The following is a 23,240-nucleotide window of genomic DNA, read 5'->3' on the forward strand; positions in this document are numbered from 1 at the left end:
TTATTTTCTCTTCTTGGCAGACATGAATGATCAAAATAGACACAAATATTCACCTTGTTTGAATTACATAATGGTCTCATGCTAAACTATTGATTCTATAGAAACATAGGTGAGCATGACCCAGTTCTGTCCGTGGATTTTACAACTTCCCTCTATCACCTTTGTCATTTAAAAATGTAGCATAATACCAGCTTGAAAAATATTTATGAAAGCCCTTTTAAATAATTAAGCTATGCATGTTATTTGGATAATTTCTGAAAGTTAATTCAATAAACTATTACCATGTTTTTCTTTAAATTTGTCATATGCCTTAAATAACTGAAGGTTTTAAAAGTCAATTGTAAGGTATATAAGCAAATATTTGCTATGCTTTTTAAACCAGCTTTTAAAAAATAATCTGGGGAATAGCTTAGGCCAGGCGCAATGGCTCACGCCTGTGATCCCAGCACTTTGGGAGGCTGAGACGGGTGGACCACAAGGTCAGGAGATCGAGACCATCCTGGCTAATTAACGGTGAAACCCCGTCTCTACTAAAAATACAAAAAAAAAAAAAAAAATTAGCCGGGCATGGTGGCAGGCGCCTGTAGTCCCAGCTACTCAGGAGGCTGAGGCAGGAGAATGGCATGAACCCGGGAGGCGGAGCTTGCAGTGAGCAGAGATCGCGCCACTGCACCCCAGCCTGGGTGACAGAGCGAGACTCCGTCTCAAAAAAAAAAAAAAAAAAAAAAATCTGGGGAATAGCTTAATAGAATTTTATAAAATGATCTTCTATCCTGAACAATCATGTTAGAATCTCTAAATAATATAGCTTATATTTCTTAAAAGCTTTTTACATATAAGTTTGAGAAATGCAATAACTCTGACTAATAAAATAGAAATTGAAAGAAGCAGCTAAATTACTGGTGAGATTTGTTTTAATGGGTTTAATTACCCAATTCTCATTAAAAATGCCTGTGTAGAACAAGCTCCCAAATGTTTATATGATATAATATAAGCTAACAGACACTGATCTTGATGTAGTGTTTGACTTCATGTTCAGACTCACCTTCACCAATGTTATACCTTCAATCATGAAACATTTCTACAAAGCAAATTAACATTCTTATGTACTTTCACTTAAGGACTGATGATCTATTTTACCTGTAATAAAAGTTTGCAAATCTAGGGAATATATTCCTCTGGGGACTCATTTACTCTTTAGAACCTAACTAGTAATGAACTAAATGAACATAAACACTTTCATAACAGAAGTTTTGCTAATTAAAGTAAAAACAATACAATTTATGCTCAATTTTTACTTAAAGGTAATACCAATAATTAGATATGTCAAATCTGCTTTCTGATATTGCTAAAATTATAGGTTCATTCCAATATATAACTAATTTTAAAGTATTAGGAAATTATTGTTATTGTTAGGATGAAAATAAATTGCAATGTTCACAAAAGTTATTCAATACTGTTTATTAACATGTATAATATTTTAAACAAATGTATTTATTTTATATTTTAATATATTTATTATATTGGATATTGAATGTTTTATTCATTTGACTTCAAATCAAAATTCTAAAGCAAACTACATAGTTGAATAACTTCAAAGTCATCTGGATTCTCAAAGCTTGATAACTTTTATATTATATGAATGCATAACTAAAAATTAAGAGTTATACACAGATGGCCTGGTGCGTGGCTCACGCCTGTAATCCCAGCACTTTGTGAGGCCAAGGAAGGTGAATCATCTGAGGTCAGGAGATTGAGACCAGCCTGGCCTCAAACTCTGTTGAAACCCCATCTCTACTAAAAATACAAAAAAAATAATAAAAATAAAATAGCCGGGCATGGTGGCTCATGCCTGTAGTCTCAGCTACTCAGGAGCCTAAGGCAAGAGAATCCCTTGAACCTGGGAGGCAGAGGTTGCAGTGAGCTGAGAACGTGCCACTGCACTCTGTGCCACTGCACTCCAGCCTGGGCAACAGAGTAAGACTCAGTTGCATAAAGAAAAAAAAAAAAGATTTACACAGATATCTGTCTCTTGTGACTATATTTGACCGATGATGGCAGAAGACAGTAATCTAATCCTAATTAACACAATCTCATTAGGCTCATATTTTCTGGTATGAGTGGACAAGGAAGAAAGTACTTGAACAACTGTACTTCCCACAGACTCCAAAGCCTTGCTAAAAATCTTTGCAGGGAATTTGAGGTCCAGTTACCCTCCTCAGAGGAAATAGTTAGGAATGAGTGAAATTAAGACTTCCGAGCAAGCAAAGGAGTTGCAATTCAAAAAGGAAAAGTCAGGAATTGATTTGGATTTCAAAGCCTCATTTAGATGAGCTAGATAAGTCTTAAATCTCAATACATGACAGGATTTTTAACCTTTACAGTTTTTCCTGTAACTTCAGTCTTCAAAAGTGACCTACTCACTTATCCTAGTAGCTACAGCAGAAATAGGAGCTCATTTCCATCTTCATTTTTCAAATTAGAATTTATATTAATTTACTATGGCTACTGTTAAAAATATTTCCAATTTAGTGACAAATAATACAGATTTGTTATCTTACAGTTCAGGAGGTCAGAAATCTGAAATGGTTATTTCTGCACTAAAATCAAAATGCTGCCATGGCTCTGTTCCTTTCTGGAGGCTGCAGGAGAAAATCAGTTCTCTTGCCTTTTCTATCTTCTAGAACAAGGATCCCCAACTTCCAGGACGTGGACCAGTAATGGTCCGTGGTCTGTTAGGAACCAGGACGCACAGCAGGAGGCGAGCGGCACCCTGAACTCCACCTTCTGTCAGACCAGCCGTGGCATTAGATTCTCACAGGAGCGCAAACCCTATTGTGAACTGTGCATGGGAGGGATCTAGGTTGATCATACCATATGAGAATCTAATGCCTGATAACCTGAGGTGGAACAATTTCACCCTGAAACCAACCCCTACTCTCCGACCCCTGTCCATGGAAAAATGTTCTTCCACCAAACTAGTCCCTGGTCAGCAACATTGCATTTCTCTGACATTGACCCTTGTGATTACAATGGGCTCATACCAGTTTAATCAGACATAATGTAGAATAATCTGTTTATGTTAAATTCAGCTGCTTAACAACTTTAATTCCTTCACAAGCTTTATCCCACTCTTTCTGTGTAACATAACATATTCACAGGTTCCAGGGTTTAGGATATGGACATTTTTCTGGGCGGGTTGGGGGGAGGTGCATTACTCAGCTTACCTCAGAAACCAAGGCCTATTTATACTCCAGTCTTCAATCTTGCTTAGTTATATAAAGTTAAGCAATACAAAATGAAAAAGGATATTTTATGTTTGTAGAGCTTACTCATACTAGCCAATACAATTGATTTTCTTATTCAAATGTCAGCAGGTATTGTAAACGTTTTGTCTTCTTTTTAAGAATAATAAAGTTAAGGTATGCTTTCTCTTTTTTATGAAAATTATTAATAATAATATCCTTCATGGAATTTCCTCACCAATGTACTTTATTAGCTTTCTATCTAAGCCACCTAATTCTATAATTATTATTAATTTATCAATTTGTGAGTTCTGTTGTTTTCTTTTGTTTATAAGACTGTATGTATTCCCCTGGGTATTTTCTGAGTCAGAAGAAAAGGACAAAGTCAGTCGTGAGTAATTTTAGCCTTTGTTGTCCCTTAGAGAAAAACCAATATTTATCATAATATAGATTACAAACAGAATACAAGTTAGAGTGGACTGCTGCAGTGCTATGTAATAAACTTGGAAGGGATTCAAAATGAAAGTTTACTTTAAGACATAATTATTTTAGGGTTACTCTGTTAATGAAGCCATCACTGGTATCTCAAATACCTGCAAGGTGAAGGCGAATTACTCTGTGCGTAGAATATACATTATTCGGGTGATGACTACCTAAAGCCCTCAATGGACCACAATGTAATCCATGCATGTAACAAAATTGCACATATATACCTGATACATTTATTTAAAATATAATGAAATGTGGGACTGCAGGCATGACAGAGTCCTGACCACTTTTGTTAACTGAAGTATGCCCACTCTACTGAAAAATAACAATCGCTACTTTGTTGTTGCCATTGGAAATTCTGGCTGAGTATTGCCAGGCATTTTGAATGATTAAGAGGAGGCAGAAATCTAGATTTTTAAAATGTGCAATCTCCAAACAATAAACATATATAATAATTTAAATAATGTTTAAGTACATAAAAACAAGCACATGGCCACATCTGCCATAGAGAACTATTATTAGGAGTGGTTATATCCACATTGTTTTTTCTCTTAAACTCAAGACTGCTGCCATTACAAACATGTCAAGTTTGTGTTAGCTTTAGTAGGAAATTATGTTGTCATTCTGTGAGCTTTTGTACAGTAATAATATTATTTTATAAAAGGTATACTATAATTTAATAAAATCTAAAAGAATCGTAAAGTATCTTAACCTAATGTAGTTACATAATTCAAAGGTGAATCTCATTCATCATATATAGAAAATCTGAAATAATACTAGATAGAAATTTTTCTGACTATTTGATATAAGACAACATATGATATATTTATGTCCAATTTTATAAACTTGATAATTATAGACTATATGTTAAGAGATAGGTGTGTAGCATTTGTAGTAATATCAAATTTTGATACTGAGTTATTAGAAATAATTCCTACAATGCCCATTGATTATTTTCTTTTTATTATTTTTTAATTTTACTTTAAGTTCTGGGATACACGAAAGAACATGCAGGTTTATTACATAGGTATACATGTGCCATGGTGGTTTGCTGCACTTATCAACCCGTCATCTAGGTTTTAAGCCCCACATGCATTAAGTATTTGTCCCCTTGCCCCCCTACCCCCTGACAGGCCCTGGTGTCTGATGTTCCCCTCCCTGCGTCCATGTGTTCTCATTGTTCAACTCCCACTTATGAGTGAGAACATGCAGTGTTTGATTTCCTGTTCCTGTGTTAGTTTGCTGAGAATGATGGTTTCCAGCTTCATCCATGTCCCTGCAAAGGACATAAACTCATTCTTTTTAATGGCTGCATAGTATTCCATGGTGTATATGTGCCCCATTTTCTTTATCCAGTCTATCATTGGTAAGTATTTGGGTTGGTTCTAAGTCTTTGCTATTGCAAATGGCGCTGCAATAAACATACGTATCCATGTGTCTTTACAGTGAAATGATTTATAATCCTTTGAGTATATACCCAAGAACTCCCACTATTGAGTGAGATTCTCTAAGTGTGGGGGATAAGGGAGGAGACCATCCCTCATATTGTCTTATGCCCAATTTCTGCCTCCATAGAAAAAAGAAGTAAAAACTAAAAGGCAGAAATGCAATCCACAAGCAGACAGCCTGACGCCACACCCTGGGCCTGGTAGTTAAAGATCGACCCCTGACCTAATCAGTTATGTTATCTATAGATTACAGACATTGTACAGAAAAGCACTGTGAAAATCCCTGTTCTGTTTTGTTCCGATCTAATTACCGGTGCATGCAGCCCCCAGTCCCGTACCCCCTGTTTGCTCAATCGATCACGACCCTCTCACGCGCACCCCCATAGAGTTGTGAGCCCTTAAAAAGGACAGGAATTGCTCACTCAGGGAGCTCGGCTCTTGAGACAGGAGTCTTGCCGATGCTCCCGGCTGAATAAACCGCTTCCTTCTTTAACTCAGTGTCTGAGGGGTTTTGTCTGTGGCTTGTCCTGCTACATTTCCGGGTTCCTACAATGTCCATTGATTATTTTCTATAAAAAGTATTTATAAGGCTGGTCTGAGTGCCATTGCATTTACAACTAATCGATCATAACCAATTACAGATTTCTTTGTTCATTCTCCATTCCCACTGCTTCACTCGACTAGCCTTAAACAGAAGTATTCATATAACCAAGAGAATTCATGATATATATATTATTAAGAGCTACTTGACACTTTAGGGATATTTTAATTGAAATATTATTCTTAAATAAATATTGAGTAAAGGTGTTTTGTGTAGGGAGTTTTAAATAAGATATTAATAAATAATATTTAGTGAATATTTCCTCTGCTCTAAGAGCTTTACCTACATTACTACATTTCATTTTATAAAAGCCTGATGAAATACATATTATTATTGTGTAAATTTTACATAATAAAAAACAAATTACAGAAAACTTTAATTACTTGCACAGCATCTCTCAGTTAACACCTGGTACATCCACAATATTAACCTGGCTCTAGAGCCCACTCTGAGAAACACTTCTTTTTATGACTTCATCCCAGATATAAAAAGAGTTAATTGCAATTAATACATGCAGTGGGTAGAATTTAAAAAATTTCCCTTCCTGAGATTACATGACCTATTTTCCAGAACCTGTGCATATGTTGAAATATCAGTCCATGAATGGCTACGCTATATAGCATTGTTGACTTTACAATAGGAATAATATCTCGCTGGCCTTGATGACGTGATCCCCTGAAAGTGAGAGATTTTCTTCAGGCTAGTGGTAGAAGGGGAAGGAGAGCTTTCTCCAGTTAGTGGTAGAAGGGAAAATCAGAGAGTTTGAAGCATTAGCAGGACTTGACTTACTGTTCCTGGCTTGAAGATGGGTCATATAAGAAGGAATGCAAGTGGTCTCTAGAAGCTGAGAGTGATTCTGACCTGACAACCAGCAAGAAAACAGTACCTCAGTTCTACAACCACAAGGAATACATTTTGTCAACAATCAAAATAAATTTGGAAAAGTTCCAGATAAGAATATAGCCTAGCTAACACCTTGATTTCAGCCTTGTGTGATCTTCAGCAGAGAATTCAGACATGCCACCCCAGGCTTTGAACCTACAGAACTCTGAGGTAATAGATGGCAGTTGTTTTAAGCCACTTTTTCTGTGGTAATTTGTTACAGCAGCAGTACAGTATAGTTCTTTCAAATGTGCATTTTTACAATTTATAAAGTATTGGTTTTTCAAGTTCAATAATTTAACCAGAAGATATTATATATAATACAAATACAAAACTACTTTCCTCATGACAAAACGAACAGTAGACTCCTTTCACAAAATATAAAACTGAGAAAAAATGGTCAAGATGTTATCCAAAGTGCAGTTCTAGGTCTCTCAGGAGATATTCACTTATGTAGACAAATATAATTTTTTTTGTGGGGGGGAAATAGTAATTAATGTTTGTACACTCTAGTTTGGCAATACAGACAGCAGAATTTGTTCCTACATCTATAATTCAAGCAAATAGCAACCTCACTTATCTTGCATACAACACAGAATTCAGTGATAAAAAGTTTTCTCAACTGACAAAAGAGATGTCACAAAAAAGCTCCTAAAAAGAAAATAAAGCTCTCTTATTCAACTCACCAGAGAGATCTTCACCTGTTCTCACAATGACTTATTACTGCAATTTTAATGCAATATTAATAACTGGACTTCCAAGCCATTTTACAAACTCATAAAGTAGAATGATTTAGGATAATTTAAAGCAGCAATGGGTGGCAGTGAGAAAATAACCAGGAAAAAAGAATGCATCGACTTAAATAGAACAATCACTTATGGTTATTAAACAACAGCAACAAACGATAAAATCCATATTATATAATACCTAAAGGACAACTTGGCCTAACACTTTGGTGACCTTGATGCCATCAAATCATTAGGAAAAAGTTGTTATGTTTGATGTATTGTCTTTTAAAAAGCAGGAAATAGTGAGACGCATTTTGGAATAGTTTAAAATCAAAAAATTTTTTATGATCCATAACACATAAGACTTCAAGTTTTAAAAAACATCATTATAAAGAATTACTTATTTTTTCAATGTTTTATAGTATAAGCATTTCATTGACTTTCATGTATTCATATTTCTATGAAAAATAAAGCTTTAGTATAACATTTTTATACTTATATAAAGGTATCATTGCAGGAGAAATATTTTTCCAGCACAAATAAAAGTCTTTATTTTTTAAGTAATTTGTTATATAAAAGTGGCTTTGAAGACATTTCTAAATCATTATAATAATTCCAAATGTGCCAAATAAGCAACCAAAATATTCCATATCAATCCCTGATAAAATATTAATAGAGTGATATGTAGCTATGTATAGACATATAAATTTCAGTTTACCGTTAAACTTAATGCTAGATGTTGAAGTAGATCTATAAATTTTGAAAATCCAGCATTTTGCTTGCTATTAAACTAATCTCATTGAAATGAGGAAGTACAAAAAGAAGTCTATTTCTTGGCTCATAACCAAGGAAACAAAGAATATAGAACACATTTCTATTGTATGTATTACATGTAATAGTTCACCTTAATAACTAAAATTTTTTACCTTTAAAATCTTAGAAAAAATAAAACACTTCTGGAAGTAGGTAAATCAGAAAAGCAGAATACAAGTCAATACAATATTTAAATAAAAATTAAAACCATTTAGATAGTGGAAAGAAGATAATAACCTATTTAAGGTAGCACCATTAAGAGCAAATAATCTAAAAATAAAATTAGCAAGGTCAGTACCACCTCTAGATGAAAAAAAACAAAAGCAAAAACAAAACAACACTACAATTCTGTTGAGAGATATTTGTTGAATGAATAGAAGAAAAGAAAAAAAACAAAACTACACTGATTCTGAATGATATTACTTATTTCATAATTTATTATATATCATTTAATATATTAATAATGATATTTGTGCAAGGAATTTATAAAATTATACTGGCATTTCTTTGGAAACTTAACTGTACAATACTAGGAAGTAAATTATTTAAAACCAGACAATTTCTAATAGGATGCTCAAGGGGAAAAAACCCTATCAGATATTAAAAAGTATATAACTATAGCGTTTTCTTTAAACAAAATTACTGATGAAGAATAGCTACATTAATGAATCTGAAAGAAAGCCAGAAATAACCCTAATACATATGAGTATTTTTCATGTAATAAAAGTGGTTATACACATCAATGGAAAACATCTTATTATATAAAAAACTAAGATAATTTGTTATTCTTTTGAGAAAAATAAGTAAATCTTGATTCCTGTCTTACTCCTTATACCAGAATGAATTTCAGATGAATTGATTACTCAAGCACAGTTCACATGGCCACAACTTGATAAATGTTTGCTTCTGTTCTCTGGGTCCACATATATTAACCAAGACATAGTTTAAGTTACCTTCCAGGATAATAGTCACAGTCTAATAAAACCTTAAGAGAACTACAGATCAAGATGGCTGACTAGACCCAAGTAGCATGTACCTCCTCCACAGAGACAAACCAGAGTAATAAGTACATACTCACACTGTACAGGTCATCTAGGAGAGAACACTTGGATTCATCAGAGAAGAGATGGGAAGTGCCAGAAGTAAGTAAAGATAGTGTTCCAGGCAGCTTACCCAGCTGGGAACAGACTGACAGCTGAAAACCAACTGAGACCCTGGACGTGGGGAAACAGTAAGATAGAAACCCACAGAGCTCAGAAATCAGCTTTAACAATCTGGGCCATGGGAGAAACCCTTGACCAACCACTAGGGCCTCATGTCTGATACATGGAGCTGCCTAAAGATTCTCAGAAATGTTGCTCCAGAAAGGCAACCCACACAGAAACTCAGAGGCATTTGAGCCTGGAGTAACCTCAGTGGGAAGCCATTTTGAGAGTGCAGATACTGGGGACCTATAGGAATGGCTATAGCCACTTGCAGTGATCCAAGGAAGAACAGGGGAGAATAAGCACACCCATGCAACCTCTGGTAGGGTACTTGCCACTCTGCTACAAGTTGCTGATCAGATTAAGACACAAGTGGACTATACACTCCACAGCTTCTTGTTCACACTACATGCCTTGATGGTGCTCTGACCCTGTCTAGTTCCAGGCCCAACATGTCATTTTGGGAGTTTAATACTGGGCCGAGCTTTGCCTTTGGCCTGAGTTCAGGCTGACATGAGTGCAACTGTCACCTGACCAATGACTGACAGAGAAACCATGTCATCCCATGCATATCTAGGACAATACTCACTGCTCTGCAAGGAGCTGATGTGAGATCCAGTTGTAATTGGACTGCACTCCCCATGGCTTTTTGTTCACACTGCTTGGTTGGATGGTGCCCTACCCTCTCCAGGCCCAAGATACCATTTTGAGAGTTTAATGCTGGACCAAGCCCACCCTTGGCCTGAGCTTGGGATGATATGGCAGCAGCTGCTGCCTAGCCAAGAAGGGACAGGGAAATAAGGCCATCCTAGGTATGTCTAGCACAATACCCACTGCTCTGCCGGGAGGGTACTTTTCTCCCTTCTCTGTTGCTTCTGCTCCCACTGCTACCTATTGCCTCTTACTCTTCAGGACCACCTACTAGACTGCTGTTGTTAGACTGAGACATGAGCAACCCACACTCCCCATATAGTTCACCTGAGAGGGGCCCCACTCTCTCCAATTATAATCCCACACCCGGCACCATTCTGAGTGTTTAGAGATGTTGTTTGGTGACTGGTGGCAATGGCAGGCATTTTATTCTCAAGACTAAAGAGACTGGAGAGCTTGCTCTGGAATGGGGAGAAGGACTTCCAGAGCTCCAATGAGTGGTGTGTGTGGAGAGTGCCCAGCAGCTGGCACTGGAATTAGACTCTCTCCCATTACAGGACTGGAGTGCGAGGAGTGTTGCTGAAGCTGAGGTTTCTTGCAGATGGCAAGACTGCAGCCAGGGCAGCTTTGGAAACTGAAACCTGTCTGTGTGGGTCATTGCTGGGTGCCCCAGGCTGCTCTTTTGGTCACTTGGGGGACAGTGCTCCTTAGCTCTGAAGAATAAGAAGGAGGCAGATGTCACTCTCCTGGAGATCTAAACCTTTGTGTGGATTGTCCCTAAGGGAGGATAGAGTGCAGCCACTCAAAGTCCACCATAGGTTAATGAAAATGCAAGTATAACACCAGCTGCTGAAGGCAACACCACTGAAGCCCAGGAATGGATATGGAAAGCGGGTCACCTCTTTCCCCCCACACCCCACCTCACTAAACTGCTGCAGACTCAGCAGTGGCTCTTCCCACTGAGCCCAGGAAGTGTGGGTTGAAAGAGACTGTTTCTTGGGCTTCTTTAGCAGCTCTGCCATGACTAAAGGCAAACATACCCTGAGGGAGGGTGCTTTTCTTCCTTCTCTGTTGCTTCTGTTCCCACCACTACCTACTGTCTCTTACTCTTAAGGACCACCTAGTAGACTGCAGCCTGAATTACATCACCAGACAAAATTACATTACTACAACCAACAACATCTTAGGAAGCCACTACACAAACCTTTCTGCAACTAAGGAACCCCTATAGAGGCCTGGCACTCTGAAAGCACCCAGAAATGAAGTCAATAAATGAAACATCATATACGCCACAGTCATATCCCCAAGGTAAAAAACAGAATAAAAAATCAAGAAGTCACATCCAAATGATAGCAAATTAAAAAAGAAATACGAAGTGTCAGCTCTCAGAAGAGAAACAACCAGCACAAAACCTCCAGCAATACAAAAAGCCAGTGTTTTGTCACCTCCAGAGGATTTCAGTAGCTTCCAAGCAATGGATCCTAACCAGAATGAAACGTCTGTAATGACAGATATAGAATTAAGAATATGGATAGCAAAAAAACTCAATAAGATGTGAGAGAAAGGTGAAATTCAACACAAAGAAGCTAGAAAATAATTCAAAATTTAAAAGATGACATAGTTGTATTGGAAAGAACCAAACAGATTTTCTGCAATTAAAAAGTTTACTACAAAAATTTCAAAATACAATTGGAAGCCTTAACAGCAGACTAGACCAAGCAGAAAAAAGAATTTCAGAGATCAAAGACTAATCCTTTAAATCTACCTAGTCAGACAAAAATAAAGTAAAAAGAATTTCAAAACATGACCAAATCCTTCAAGAAATATGGGATCATGTAAAACAACAAAATCTATGATATTAGCGTACCTGAGAGAGAAGAGGAAGCAAGCAACTTGGAAGACATATTTGAGGATATAACTCGGAAATATTTCCCCAATCTTCCTGAAGAGGTAGACATGTAAATGCAAGAAATCCAGAGAACTCCTGCGAGATACTAAGACTATAAGTCCCAAGGCACATAGTCATCAGACTATGCAAGGTCAATGCGAAAGAAAAAAATATTGAAGGCAACTAAGAAAAAGGGTCATATTACCTACAAAGGGAAACCTGGCGGACTAAAAACATATTTCTCAGCAGGAATCTTACAAGCTGAAAGATATTGAGGGCCCATTTTTAGCATTCTTAAAGCAAAGAAATGCTGGCCAAGAATTTCATATTCTCCCAAACAAAGCTTCATAAATAAAGGAGAGATAAAGTCTTCCCCAGTCAAGCAATCAATAAGAGAATTAATCAGCACCAGATTGGCTCTATGAGAGATGCTTAAGGGAATTCTAGACATGGAAATGAAAGGATTATACTTGCTATCACAAAAGCACACAGCCCATAGACCCTATAAAGCAACTACACAACTGAGACTACAAAGCAACTAGCTAACAACATGACAGGGATAAAATCTCAAATATCAATATCAACATTGAATATAAACAGTCTAAACACTCGATTTAAAAGACATAGAGAGGTAAATTGGATTAAAAAAACAAATAACAAGACCCATCCTTCCACTGTCTTCCAGAGACCCATCTGATGTGTAATGAGAGCCATAGGTTCAAAGTAAAGAGATAAAGAAAGATGTACCATGCAAATGGAAAAAAAAAAAAAGCAGGATCACTATTCGTTTATCAGATAAAATAGAGTTTAACAACAGAAAACAGGAAAATGAAGGGCATTAGATAATGATAAAGGGTTCAATTTAAGGAGAAGACTCAACTATTCTAAATATATATGCCCCCAACATTAAAGTACCCAGATTTATAAAACAATTAATTCTAGACCTAAGAAAAGACTTTGACAGCCACAAAGTAATAGTGGCAGACTGCAACACCTTACTGACAGCATTAGACAGATCATTGAAGCAGAAAACTAATGAAGAAATTCTGGACTTAAATTCAACACTTGAACAATTGGACTTAATAGACATTTACAGAATACTCTAGCCAACAGCCACAGAATATATATTCCTCTTGTCTTCATATGAAACATATGCTAAAATTTACCACATGCTTAGCCATAAAGCAAGTATTGATAAATTAAAAACAAATTTTAATTATATGAAGCATCTCCTTGGATCACAGTGGAATAAAAACAGACATAAACACTGGGAGAGTTCTCAAACCATACGAATACATGTATATTAAACAACTTGCCCCTGAATGACTTTTGGTTAGAAAACAAAATTAGGGTAGAAATTAATTTTTTAAAAAACAAATGAAAATAGAGACAACATTCCACAACCTCTGAGGTGTGGCAAAAGCAAGGTTAACAACAAAGTTTATAGTGCTGAACATCTACATCAAGAAGATAGAAATATCTCAAATTAGCAACCTAACCGAACATCCAAAGGAACTAGAAAAACAAGAACAAACTAAACAAAGCTAGCAGATTAAAATAAATAAAATCAGAAAACAACTAAATGAAATTGAACTGTACAAAGAATCAATGAAACTAAAAGTTGGTTAACAGAAAAAAAAGAGAGAAGATCCAATCAAACACAGTCAGAAATGACAAAGTTGACATCACAGCCAATTCCATATGAATACAAAGGCTCCTCAGAGAGTGCTATGAACACCTCTATGCACACAAACAAGAAAATCTGTAAGAAACAGATAAATTCATGGAAACACTACCTCCCAAGACTGAGCTAGGAAGAAACATTAATCCAGAACAGACTAATAAGTAATGAAACTGAATCAGCATTAAGAAACCTATCAAATAAAAAAAGCCCTATACCAGATGGATTCACAGCAGAATTCTATCAGACATACAAAGAAGAGCTTGTACCAATCTTACTGAAACAATTCCAAAAAATCAAGGAGGGGGGCCTCCTCCCTAACTCATTTTGGGAAACCCATGTTATCCTGATAGCAAAATCTGGTAAAGACACAACAGTAACAACAACGAAACTACAGGCTAATACACCTGATGAGCATAGACACAAAAATCCTCAACAAAATGCTAGCAAATCTGAATCCAGCACCAGACCCAAAAGTTAATTCATCACAATTAAGTAGCTTTTATTGCTGGGATACAAGGATAATTTAACACATGCTTATCAATAAATGTGATTCACCACATAAACAGAATTAAAACCAATAACCATATGGTCAACGTAATAGAGAAAAAAAAAAAGCATGAGATAAAATTCAACATCCCTTCCTGATAACAATCCTAAACAAACTACGCATTGAAGGAATATATCTCAAAATAATAAGAGCCATCTGAGACAAACACACAGTCAACACCATACTGAATATGCAGAAGCTTAAAGCATTCTTCCTAAAACCTGGAACAAGACAAGGATGTTCACTATAAATCCTCTATTCAACACAATACTGGAAGTCCTGGCTAGAGCAGTTAGGCAAGTTACAGAAATAAAAGACATCCAAGTAGGAAAAAAAAGTCATGTTATCTCTCTTCACTGATTATATGATTCTATGCTTAGAAAACCATAAAGATTCTATCAAAAGACTCTAGACTTATCATTTTTTATTGAGTCTATTTGATTCTTCTCTCTTTTCTTCTTTATTAGTCTTGCTAGTGGTCTATCAGTTTTGTTGATCTTTTCAAAAAACCAGCTCCTGGATTCATTGATTTTTTGAAGGGTTTGTTGTGTCTCTATCTCCTTCAGTTCTGCTCTGATCTTAGTTATTTCTTGCCTTCTGCTAGCTTTTGAATGTGTTTGCTCTTGCTTCTCTAGTTCTTTTAATTGTGATGTTAGGGTGTCAATCTTAGATCTTTCCTGCTTTCTCTTGTGGTCGTTTAGTGCTATAAATTTCCCTCTACACACTACTTTAAATGTGTCCCAGAGATTCTGGTATATTGTGTCTTTGTTCTCGTTGGTTTTAAAGAACATCTTTATTTCTGCCTTCATTTCGTTATGTACCCAGTAGTCATTCAGGAGCAGGTTGTTCAGTTTCCATGCAGTTGAGTGGTTTTGAGTGAGTTTCTTAATCCTGAGTTCTAATTTGATTGCACTGTGGTCTGAGAGACAGTTTGTTATAATTTCTGTTATTTTACTTCCTTACACCTTATACAAAAATTAATTCAAGATGGATTAAAGACTTAAATGTTAGACCTGAAACCATAAAAATCCTAGAAGAAAACCTAGGCAATACCATTCAGGACATAGGCATGGGCAAGGACTTCATGTCTAAGACACCAAAAGCAATGGCAACTAAAGCCAAAATTGACAAATGGGATCTAATTAAACTAAAGAGCTTCTGCACAGCAAAAGAAACTACCATCAGAGTGAACAGCAACCTACAGAATGGGAGAAAATTTTTGCAATCTACTCATCTGACAAAGGGCTAATATCCAGAATGTACAAAGAACGCAAACAAATTTACAAGAAAAAGACAAACAACCCCATAAAAAAGTGGGCAAAAGATATGAACAGACACTTCTCAAAAGAAGACATTTATGCAGCGAAAAGACACTTGAAAAAATGCTCATCATCACTGGCCATCAGAGAAATGCAAATCAAAACCACAATGAGATACCATCTCACACCAGTTAAAATGGCAATCATTAAAAAGTCAGGAAACAACAGGTGCTGGAGAGGATGTGGAGAAATAGGAACACTTTTACACTGTTGGTGGGACTGTAAATTAGTTCAACCATTGTGGAAGACAGTGTGGCGATTCCTCAGGGATCTAGAACTAGAAGTACCATTTGACCCAGCCATCCCATTACTGGGTATATACCCAAAGGATTATAAATCATGCTGCTATAAAGACACATGCACACGTATGTTTATTGCGGCACTATTCACAATAGCAAAGACTTGGAAACAACCCAAATGTTCATCAATGATAGACTGGATTAAGAAAATGTGGCACATATACACCATGGAATACTATGCAGCCATAAAAAATGATGAGTTCATGTCCTTTGTAGGGACATGGATGAAGCTGGAAACCATCATTCTCAGCAAACTATCGCAAGGACAAAAAAACAAACACCGCATGTTCTCACTCATAGGTGGGAATTGAACAATGAGAACACATGGACACAGGAAGGGGAACATCACACACCGGGGCCTGTTGTGGGGTGGGGGGAGAGGGTAGGGATAGCATTAGGAGATACACCTAATGTAAATAACGAGTTAATGGGTACAGCACACCAACATGACACATGTATACATATGTAACACACCTGCATGTTGTGCACATATAAAAAAATACACACATATATATACACACACATACATACACACACGCACACACACACACATATATATATATATATAAAGACCCTAGACTTGATAAACAACTGTGGCAAAATTTCAGGATGCAGAATCAATGTACAAGAATAAGTGGCATTTCTATATACAAATAATGTTCAAGGTGAGAACAGAATCAAGAATCCAATCTCATTTACAATATCCACAAAAAAATAAAATACCTGGGAATAAATCTAACCAAGGAGATGAAAGATATCTACAAGAACTACAAAGCACTGCTGAAAGAAATCATGGATGACACAAACAAATGTAAAAACATTCCATGCTCATGGATTGGAAGAATCAATATCATTAAAATGTCCATACTGCTAAAAGCAATCTACAGATTTAACTCTATTCCTATCAAATTTCCATTGTTGTTTTTCACAGACTTAGAAGAACTTTTCTAAAATTCATATGGAACCAAAAAAGAGTCCTAGAATCCAAAGAAATCCTAAGCAAAAAGAATAAAGTTGGAGGCATCACATTACCTGACTTCAAATTATACTATAAGGCTACAGTAACCAAAACAGCATGGCACTAATAAAATATAAACACACAGACAAATGGAAAAGAATGGAGACCCCTGAAATAAAACCACACATCTACAGCCAGCTGATCTTTGACAATGACAACTAAGAAAACATTAGGGAAAGAATACCCTAATCAATAAATGGTTTCGGGAACACAGGCTTACCATACGCAGAAAAATGAAACTGCACTCCTACCTCTCCACACATACAAAAATTAACTCAAGATGGACTAAAAACTTAAATGTAAGACCTCAAACCATAAAAATCATAGAACAATACCTATAAAACACTCTTCTAGACATTTGCCAATAATTGGCAAATAATGTATTACTATGTCCTGAAAAGCAAATGAAGCCAAAACAAAAATTGACTATTGAGAGGTAATTAAACTGAAGAGCTTTGGCAAAGCAAAAGAAACTATCAACAGAATAAACAGACAACCTACAAAATGGAGAAAATATTTGCAAACTATGCTTCTGACAAAAGGCTAACATCTAGAATCTTTAAGACACTTAAAAAAATCAACAAGTAAAGTTAAACAGTGGGCAAAGGACATGAACAGATACATCTCAATAGAAGACATACATGTGACCAAGAAACATAAAAATTACTCAACATCACTAATCATCAGAGAGATGCAAATCAAAATCACAATGAGATACCACCTCACACCAGTCAGAATGGCTATTATTAAAAAGTCAAAAAAGGCTGGGCGTGGTAACTCATACTGTAATCCCAGCAATTTGGGAGGCTAAGGCAGGTGGATCATGAGATCAAGAGATCAAGACCATCCTGGCTAACATGGTGAAACCCCATCTCTACTAAAAATACAAAAATTAGCTGGGCGTGGTGGGGTGCGCCTGTAGTCCCAGCTACTCGGGAGGCTGAGGCAGGAGAATTGCTTGAACCCAGGAGGCGGAGGTTGCAGTGAGCCGAGATCGCACCACTGCACTCCAGCCTGGCAACAGAGTGAGACTCTATCTCTAAAAAAATAAATAAATAAAATAAAATAAAATAACATATTGACAAGATTATGAAGAGAAGGGAATGCTTATATACCATTGGAGGGAATGCAAATAACTTTAGTCCTTACAGAAAGCAGTTATTAGATTTCTCAAAGAACTAAAAACAGAATTAGTATTTAACCAAGCAATCTCATTACTGGGTATATACCCAAAGGAAAAGAAGTCATTCTACTAAAACGACACCTGCACTCATATGTTTACTGCAGCACTATTCGCAATAGCAAAGACATGGAATCAACCCAGGTGCCGACCAATGGTTGATTGAATAAAGAAAATGTGGTACATATACACCATGGACTACTATGCAGCCATAATAAAGAATGAAATCACGTCCTTTGCAGCAACATTGATACAGCTGTAGGCCACTATCCTAAGCAAATTATCACAGAAACAGAAAACCAAATACCACATATTCTCGCTTATATGTGGGAGGTAAACACTGGGTACAAAAGGATAGAAAAATGGAAACAAGTAACACTGGGGATTCCAAAACTGGGGAGGGAGGAAAGTGGGAAAGTGTTGAAAAACTATCATCCATCAGGTACTATGTTTACTTTTTCGGCAATGGGATCATTAGAAGCCCAAACCTCAGCATCACGCAATATACCCATGCAACAAACATGCACATGTACCCATGGAATCTAAAATTTTTTTAAAAAGCCGTAAATGAACTAGAATATTAAAAAGTAGGTGATTAACTTTTACTTCTAGGTGGCCCAAGATGAAAGATTTGTGAGGGAAAGCCACAAAACCCAGAAGTTATAAAGTACATTTTAATAAATATATAACCACCAACCATCTAAATATAAAATATATCTACATCAAAAATATACAAATAGAGGAAAAAAAACTGAAAGATAAAGAAATTAACTATACCTTTTAAGAAATATGAAAAGGCTATATTTTGTTGGTAAAAAAACATATTAATCAAGAGGAAAAATGGAAACCTCAAAATAAAAAAATGCTAATTACATAAGCAGGCAATTAATGTGAATGCAATAGGTAAATATCAGAAAATTTACTTAGGCTTTCCCAATAATTAAATAATTTTATATATTTTCAGTAGATTAGAAGATATATAATTTTGATGTTCACATCTGAATCAGCTGGTTGACATTAAATCAATGCAACATTTTAGGACAGCTGTGTGTGAATGCAATTAAATATATAGTAAATTTAGAGAATGGAAAATTTTTTTTCTTTTTTTTTTTTTTTGGAGACAGTCTCCCTCTGTCACCCAGGCTGGAGTGCAGTAGCACAATCTCGGCTCACTGAAACCTCTGCCTCCCAGGCTCAAGTGATTCTTCTGCCTCAGCTTCCTGAGTAGCTGAGATTACAGGCATGTGCCACCATGCCTGGCTAATTTTTTTTTTTTTCCTTTAGTAGAGACGGGGTTTCACCATGTTGGCCAGGCTGGTCTTGAACTCCTGCCCTGAAAATGATCCACCCGCCTAGGCCTCCTAAAGTGCTGGGATTACAGGCACCGTGCCTGGCCTGGAAGTTGAATTTTTTATATGTAACTACCTATTTTAAATGTTCTACCATAAATATTTCTTAGCGCTATAATTAAAGTTGTAGTTCATTATTTTTAAAAGCAGCTTTTGTTGCTGGTAATGATGACACAACAAAGAGACTTTTAAAAAGGTAAGCCAAAACTTAAACTTATTATTTCTATCATTATTCGTTAGCTACCTTTTTATGGCAAAGAGCTCATATTTAAAACAACTTTACAACAAAATTAAAAAATTAGCCGAGAGTGGTGGCACATGCCTGCAGTCCCAGCTATTCGGGAGGCTGAGGCAGCAGAATCACTTGAACCCAGGAGGCGGAGGTTGCAGTGGGCCAAGATGGCGCCACTGCACTCCAGCCTGGGCAACAAAGCGAGACTCCATCTCAGAATAGTAAAAAAATAAATAAATAAAAATAAATATAATAAAAAAAGCTTTACAACAAATGAACACTCAAACATTATTGTGAGACTATTTTACGTTTTCATCTTAAAATGCTTACTGAACATAAACTCATGCTACTTGACATTTTCAAATAAAATATTTATTTTTATAACTAACATCATTCACCAAAAATAAGCAAGCCCTTGTTATTTATGTTATTAAAATGCCCTATGCCCCAGAAAAGGTCTTCCATATAATATGTGAATTTTTCTAGCTTTCGTTGAAAATGTAGACACTGGAATGAAAGAAAAAAATGGCAATCATGACAATTAGGTTCTAGTATTCCTGATTGTATGGCAAAAAAAGAAGTCATAAAATGTCTTTGCAGACATGTAGTAAAAGAATATGAGGTTCCAGTGATCTCCACCTAAACTATAAGCCTGTAAAAAATACATGTTTTCCTTTTTCATAAATGAGCACCCAACCTCACTAAGATACTCTAATTGAAGGCTTTCTGTGATTCATTGAGATTTACTCATTTTAAAATGCAAGATTACATTAGTGCCACATTAGGTGACTTCTATTTATCTCTAAATCTTTTACTTATTGTCTGCAAGTCTGTATCATAGAAGTAATTTAATTTTGCCCTAGGGAGACTATTTCTCTTTTCCAGAGAATAGCCACACACTGGAGAATTAAGATCAGGTATTCATGAAATATATGCTAAACACACTCAGACTTATTACCCCATGGATCTACTAAAGGAGATTTAGTGTGGAGGAAAGATATGTTTATTATCATTTGCTGTACATTCACAGGGAGATTGATCAAAAAGAATGTACTGAGTACTCAAGAATTTATAATTATGGTAGGCCTTTTATCATAGCACATGAATTTTTTATTCAGTCTGCATTCATAGTCTTCATTCCTAGAAAGACCTACAGAATGTACAACGATGAGGTTCAAAACCCTCTATTAAGAGGCAAAATATAGCTATTAGTCTGAATTTAGAAATATTTGACCCCTAAGTTTTACTCTGAACCACCCTCAGAAGAGGCCCCAGAAATATTTACAGCTGAATTAGTCACTAAGATTTGTCTCTTTCTAGTGAAGATAAGGCTGTGAAAGAAAACTTCGCTTTTCATCTGACAGCCTTATTTTATTCTTGGATTAAGAACATGGCTTCTGGGGAGCTAGAAGTCCCTTGTCCAAACACTCACAGGGGATGACATAAATAAGAATTTAACTTAACTCATAGGCATCTTTTTTTTTTTTTTTTTTTTTTTTTTGAGACGGAGTCTTGCTCCGTCACCAGGCTGGAGTGCAGTGGCACAATCTCAGCTCACTGCAACCTCTGCTTCCCAGGTTCAAGCAATTCTCCTGCCTCAGCCTCCTGAGTAGCTGGGATTACAGGTGTGTGCCACCACACCCAGCTAATTTTTCTATTTTTAGTAGAGATGGGGTTTCACCATGTTGGTCAGGCTGGTCTCCATCTCTTGACCTCGTGATCCACCCACCTCAGCCTCCCAAAGTGCTGGGATTACAGGCATGAGCCACCATGCCTGGCCAGGCATCTTTTTTAATTCTAAAGATGGATGCAAACGCAGATACCCTGTCTTAATTTAGTTCTTCCCTTGGGATGCTTGGGGAAGTATGGTTCTCCTCTACAATATCCCTTAGCAAGACAGTAAGTGGTTATTTAAGAAGAAAATTCTTTGTGTGTGAAATTGAACTGAGCTTTGGCTGACATGATTTTATTCATAGTTTTGAGTTGTTTCTATAGCTGTGTGCAAACTGATGACCTTGAACAAGTAATCTCCAGTGATATACTTCAAGCTCAAAGAAAGTGTTGAAGTGGAACCAAAGTGACTGAATGTAGTCACTGAGGCAAACATCAAGTAGGGCAGTACTCAAAGGGGCAAATATGAAAAAATAACCCTTCTTTTATTATATTGCTTTTCTTCAGAAAAAGTCATACAGTATTTTAATGTTATTTCTCCAACCTAATTGCAAATGGTCAGGTTTCTCTGACAGAGAATTGTAAGTGTATCATTTTCTTTCTCAAAGCCATAGGATGATTACTATTAATTAAATGCTGCAAAAATTATCCAGTTACAGAATTGCTGCATAAAAGGCTGTTCTTTAAAAGATCCTGATAGTGTAGCTTGTCCAGTTCAAGCCAAGAGGTAAAAATAAGGTCAAGATATCTCATTTTCCATTTTTGCCTTGCAACAATACACAGATAATAATGCAAAGAATGATAAGATGAATTCAGGATAAATGATCTGGCCAAGTCCTTTGAATACAAAGAGACAAATCAGGAGTTTAATCCTTAAAGTTATGTAATTTACTAATTTAAATTATATGAAAATTAGAGGCATGCATGAAACATTAAAAGACTGTAATACACTCTCCATAATAAAATGATTCAATAGAAAATCTCTGGGAAATTAAGCTTTTATTTTATACTTAAGAATTAAAGCTTCTCACTTGCTTATATTTTTCTTCATCACCTTCCCACCACATTCTTATTATTAGGCACACTGAGAACATTTGCTTTGAGTTCACATGAAAGATTTAGTGCTATCTGAACAGACACCTGCCTGTTAATCAAAATCAGTAACTGACCTATGGCTGTAAGTAGTCATTCAACAAGGAGGTAATGCAAAAAAAAGAAAATGTAGAAATAAAAGAGGCTTTTAATTCTCCTTCACTTGTCCACTCAGTTAATCAGTACCTGAAGGACCGATCACTGCTACTGTGGCCCTAACATGCCATCAGCATGCTTAGGATTTCCTTACCTAGGCTCTGCTTTTTGTTCACAGCTATCATGTATAAGGTGATAAACAGAGCAATGTGATAATAAAATTTTATTATTATTTTCTCTGTTTTGGCTCCAAAGATCAGTTTGAGAGTCTCAGCTTTTTAATTGGTTTACTCTTGCTTTAGAATGAAATAATCTGCTATAAATGCCTTTGTCAAAGTCAGAGGGCTCTCTGCTTGCCAGCTGTCAATCAGTATGCAGGAAAGTTCACTTGGCATTGTTTTCCCGTGTCAAGAAGAGAGCAGTCCCTCTAAGAATCTTGATTCTCCTTTAGCCAAATCAAAAGAGGGCTGCTCCTTCATGGGCTTGTATCTATTAAGTAGGATCTTGCAGGGCCCATCAGCCCCATACCCTGCCTAGATTCTAGTTCTATTTCTGTATATCAAACTGTGTAATTTTATATTGTCTCCTCAAACACAGATAGTCCTCACTTTGTTCTGATATACGTGAATTTCAGTCACTTATGGTTTAGTTAAGTAACACCAGTCCCCCATAACAGGGTTCACATATCGGTTATCATAACGTATTCACTGTGAGTAATTACATTAAGCACAAATTTTACTACTAACTCTTCAGTCCACAAGTCATTACTTAACAGATGCACATCACCGTAAATAACTCATCGT

The 23,240-nt window shown here is 36.2% G+C and overlaps 1 protein-coding gene across 1 annotated transcript in view; it reads right to left on the reverse strand.

Moving 5' to 3' along the window:
* The window catches only part of KLHL1 (kelch like family member 1), a 428,752-nt gene that overhangs the window by 102,981 nt on the left and 302,531 nt on the right, over positions 1–23,240 (reverse strand). The gene's annotated exons all lie outside the window — the stretch shown is intronic.

Source organism: Pan paniscus, chromosome 14, assembly GCF_029289425.2.
Source record: "Pan paniscus chromosome 14, NHGRI_mPanPan1-v2.0_pri, whole genome shotgun sequence".
NCBI classification, from domain to species: Eukaryota; Metazoa; Chordata; class Mammalia; order Primates; family Hominidae; genus Pan; species Pan paniscus.